This window comes from Condylostylus longicornis, unplaced genomic scaffold, assembly GCF_029603195.1.
Source record: "Condylostylus longicornis isolate FDR11 unplaced genomic scaffold, ASM2960319v2 ptg000048l, whole genome shotgun sequence".
Classification (NCBI taxonomy): Eukaryota; Metazoa; Arthropoda; class Insecta; order Diptera; family Dolichopodidae; genus Condylostylus; species Condylostylus longicornis.
The window spans coordinates 10,929,222-10,935,221 of NW_026578017.1; positions in this window are offsets into that span (position 1 = coordinate 10,929,222).

The window sequence follows — 6,000 nt, forward strand, 5'->3', positions numbered from 1 at the left end:
TTTAAAAAAGGTACGCTTTTCGCTATGTTCAATTAAAGTTTAATGAACATCAAAAAAATTCTTGAATGCAAGAGAGACTCATATAAAATTTTTAATTAAATCATGTGACGTTTCATCTCTTTGCATATTTTTCATCTCAAATTAAAAACAAAGTTGAATACAAAATGAAAGCTTGAAATTAACATTTCGCTCTGATGGTTATTATTTTATTTAAATTGGAATAATTTAAATTTGTTTAGTTAACAATAGCGTAAAACTTTCTATTCAACAAAAAGAAAAATAAACATGAATATTTCATTCAACTTTTTTTTAACTTTATATTAATTCTAACACTTTGGCAACTTTTTGACATATTTACTTTGGAATATATTAAAATTAAAAAATTAATTGCTTAAATTAGAAAATAAAAAATTTATAGTGCAACCAGACATGTAAAAATTAGTCAGAGGTGGACTTTTGTCAAATATAATTTTTTTTAAAATAAAGCAAGAAGAAATGAAACCGCTACAGAGCCATCTGGTTTTAATAATACAGTTTATAATGTGTATGTCATTAGGTCATTAGACAGAATAATGAGACAGTCAAGATGATCATGTTAATATTATAAACTTGATAGTTATAAAATTATAAACAATTGAAAATTAGAGCGAAATTAACAAAAATTTGAACGGATTTATTTCAATTATTATGTCAATTCAACGCATTCACAGGCGGAACGTAGATATAAAATTTAATAAAAATTATATTTTGTTCGAAATGGAAATGCGGGAATGCGGTAAATTATTTGACATCCAATTTTGAAATTATTCTTAAATTTTGTTTTGTTTAAAATTTTGTTTTATTTTGATAATAAGGTCTTTTTGATTGAGAAACCATAATTTTTAAAATTTAGTTCTAACTTACATTAACTAAATTAGAAAAGTAAATTCTAATCGCTTTTTATGTGGTTATTAATTGGTTACAAACAATTGAATCTTTTCTAACACAATAGGAAAGCAACTTAGAGATTGTTTTATATACATTGCCACTTTCGAGTATTTTTCGAAAAACAGCCTAATCATTACTTTCATGCGATCATATCTAAATTAGCAATGAATTGTTTTATATTATCTAGCATATATAAAACTCAAATCTTGCGTAAATTTTGGGACAGTCTTTATATACATATAATGTAGATAATAAAATTTATGGCCAGCATACTATATATTTAGTTTTTCATCATAAAATTTTGTTAAACAAAAATATCCTTAGCAACGGAAACCTAAACTTATGCAATATTAAATGTGTTTATTATTATTTTTTGAATGAAAATCATACTAATATTGTCAAAGGATCATCGATAAACGGCAACACTTAATAATGTTATTTGTGTTTGATTATTTAATTACTATAGAGATCAATTAATTTTTTTATTTCTTTCATTTTTATTATCACCACTCCTGCCTTTTTTTTTAATTAAAGTTGAATAGAAAAAAAATGAAATGAAATGAAATATGTATGTATGTATGTATGTATGTATGAAAATTTATACAAACAAATTATGCAAAAGACAAGAACAAAAGAAAACAAAATTATTTGAATTACAAATGATTCAATTTATTATATGCCACTTAACACTAACCATGTCAAATCTAAAGTGTATTTGTATATATTAAATTACACGTAAAATTTCATTGTTATATACCATAAAATCCCATCCTATATATAATACGTAAGTCATTTTAATGTAATAATTGTCATAAAGTAAATAAATTCATATCAAGCATATGACACACTAAATGTTTATGCACCGTTATGAAAAATAAATCTTTTTTTTTTCTCTTTGTTCTTATATTGTACATAATATGTCTGTATAATTATACATACTCGGTACACACACTCATTATATATACATACGTATGTGTATAGAAAATTTTTATTCATTTTCTATTATCCTGGAGAAGGTGTTAAAATTCTGTGACATACCACAATGATTGTAGATGCCTAAATAAAAAAAAATATGTGTATGCACTCTTCATGTTGTGTTTTTGAGAAGAAATAAGTCGAGTGCCATTGTTATATAAAAAGAGAATTACAATATGACAACGACAACGCAATAACAATAATAATGACAATAACAAAAACAAAAAATATGGTGTATCACCTGTCATATGAAAATTTTCTAAATATTACGGGAATAAAAAACTTATTTTTGTTTATTTATTTTTGTATTTTTTTCTTGTTGTGTTTATGAAAGTTTTATACGCTATAAAGTTGACTTTATTCTTATACTCATTTTATACATTCAAATGAGACAGTCAAAATTAAAGTGGTTTAAACCAAAAAAATTACATTTCGAAATTTAATGTGTTCTAAATTTTCAACAAAATTTGTCTTTAATCTTTAAGTTATGGGCGCAATATTATATGTAGAACATTTGTATTTGGCAGAAATACGTGAAATATTTAAATTATTAAGATTTTCACATATTGGGCACTTTTCGGATTCATGAATTTGATGCGCTTTTACATAATTTTGTAATAGTTACAATGTAGAATGAATGCTACGCTGTTAATAGCATTAGTTTTCTTTAAGTCAAATTAATTTTAAAAGCAAAATAAAAGAGAAACTTTAGATTATAAAATTCTATTCACGCCAACATAGAATCGCCGCAGTAGTGGACCATTTTGTATGAATTAAGATTTTTCGTATAGCAGTTTTATGTAATTATTTCGAAAACGACAATATTTTTGAGTTGGACCACATTACTATTGAACGTCTCATAAGTATGTATATGTATATGATCCTTATATATTTATATATTTAATATACATAATATATAATAGGTGTGTATTTAAAAAAAAAATCTTAATAAAATATTATGATATGAACCCCTTGAATCATTTATATCCACTTTGAAGATCATATTTAGCAAAACTCATGAGAGACTTTATGGTTTAAAAGTTTTTTATGTATATTTTGCATAAACAGAAGCGTCTTGCATATATATAGGAGTATATAGTATGTGTGTATACAATGTTTGATGTATTTTGATTATGACGATATGATGATGTTGATAATGATTGCTGATGATGATATAATAATAATGTTCGACGATGATGATAAAGGAACACAGCAGTGTTAGTTGCATACGAAATATAGGAACACATTTTTTTTTTTAATAAATTTTTTTTTTCTTTCTTCTTCTTATACTTTTGAAAATCATCTTTTTAGAAGCAATAAACGTCTATGTATTTTAAATTTGCTTTCGTTTTATTATTGATGATAAAAAGTTGTTGTAATTTTTTTTTATTTATTTATTTTATTTTTGTAGCTTTGTAAATTAAAACTTTTCAAAGCAAAAATACTTTTACATACATATGGTAGGTACTAAATAGATATTATAGATACTAAAGGTACCTATAATGTTATACGCATTTTAAACTGAGATTTTCCAAAATTAATAAAAAAAAAATAGAGAATTTAATTGTGTCGCGCCATAATATAAGAAACCCTATACAATTTTTAAAGTGTTCCTTAAATATAACAATTAAATTTACGATATGTCGTATAAAATTTTAAAGTTGATGGAGAAAATGGAAACAGTCTTAGAACATTATAACAATAAAATAAATTTTTGAATTAAAAATATTATTGGGCATATTTTTCTACTAGACGCACTAGATTTGGAATCGTAAAACAAAGTGGAACGATTAAAATCTTGTTCTTATTTTAATTTCTTTTAAATTACTTGCATGTTTTGTAATTGCGTTGGTATTGTAGACTTACAAAATTTAAATGTAAATGTACAATAGAGTGAATGTCCTTAATTTGAATAAAATTTAAATTTGTATGAAAAATAAAATATCGAATGTCTAAGACATTCATTTTAAGGATTTGTATGAAGTTAACAAAACAACATTTCATGTTTTTGTTTTTAGAAATTTATAAAAGTTCGAATTCATTTACGAAATAAAGGCTACATTCATATATGGAACAAGGCTGTTAAGACCATTTGTATTGAAATTTTGTTCAGGAAAAAACTGACTCCAAATGGGCTACTAAACTATTAATTTTAAGCCGATTTCCTGTTACGTTTACTTTATTCGAAAAAATCTTAAAAAAGTAGTTCGGAGTAGTTTATTATCATGCGCACTTGAGGAAGTCGATGAAAGTCTCATATACTATTTAAAACCACAGATGCAGAATTCACTATAAATTTTTCAATTTCAATCAGGACTCCAGTTTTCTTTAATAAATTCAATGCGATTGTGATACGATTTCGATTCCAAAATTAATATATTGTATGTATCAATACTAAAAGCAATATTTTACAAAAACCACTTTTTTCAAAATAGTTTCGGAACCCCTTCGATCTTAGGTTTTTGTTGATTCTCATCTCTGTCAACATTAGTACTCTACTTAAATCCCTGACAAATTGTAGGGATTTGAGTAGAGTGTTGTATTGCGCTGTATTGTGGCCACAAAGTTCCATCGTTTTGCATTTACACAACAAGTGCTTCATCGTCTCGTCTTCTTCCATTCAAAGATGACAGACTCCGCCTCCTGTTTTTCTCATCTTATTCAAATATATCATTGAGAGGCAATATGGAATGAGTATACCCGACAATAATCTCAACTTTGGACGACTAGACTACAGTAAGTAGAGCTGTAACTATACAGGAACCTCGATTTTTATAATCTATAAATAAATCATTGCGAAATTCATTTTAAAAATTACATTTTGCAAAATAAAAAGTCAATATATTATAATTTTACTATTAATAATATAGATGTCTATATATATGACAAATAACTACTCTGGCATTTTATTGTACTACATGTTTGTAACGTCCATCTTTTACACAAGGATATAAAAAATTTTATACATATATTATGTATCATTTAATTAAATATCGTATGATGAGTCAAATCAATATAAAACCTATAATATACAGCTTAAATAAATTTTGATATAATTAAAATGAGTTTTGATGAAAATTTAATAATTATATTTTCTGATATTGCAAGCCTAAAGACTAAAAATAATTTATTCATTTGACAAATATTTCAATTTAATTTACTCTTTGTGTATATAAAATGAAGACACATTAATTTGTTGTAAAACAGATTAAATGAATGTATATATATATATATATATACTTTATAATATACCTATAAAGATAATTCATTTATATAGTGGTTTAATATAAAGGCGTGTACAGCAAATAAGGTATGTGTACATGTTACCTACACACAGTTTAAATTAATGTTTACACACAATATATTACAATGTTCATATATTTATTATATATATATTTCTATTATACATTATAATATTGATATTTTCTGCTAATGTTATATTAAATTGATTTGGTAACTATTATAATATTATAATACGTAAAGGTAGAATGAAATATTTCAATCATTAACATTATCATTTGATGACCACAAAATTTTCTCATTATGCGAACCATTTGGTTTTGACAGATTATTTGTAAAATTAATATTGAATACCAATTTCACTTAAATAATAATATATGTATACATATGTATATGTATATGAATGAGTACATTTAATTATGTAAATGAAATATCTTATAAGTCAAATAATTTTTAAATTTTATTTTGTATATTAAATTCTCTTTAAGACACAGAGTCATACAAGAACTTTTGATTGAAAAGCATAATAGTTGCTAAGAGCCTAATTCTGTAACTCAACTTTTTACTATTTTGGGTGAGAGGGTAATTATGTGATACGTAGTTTCATATAGTGTAAGTGAGAAGAATTTTTTTCAAATTATATACCCTTGTTTGTCTTATATTACGTTATTTTTAACAGTGTACAAAATTTAGTGACTATTCAGTAATTCCAGAGAATTTCAGAGAAGATCCAATTGGAAAATCTAAAATATTATGGTAAAAATTACATACCTAATTAAAAATAATAATTGAATTGTGAATATTTTAAAATTTAAGGTTCAGAACAAGGATGTGAAATTTCATAGCTCTTAAAATTCA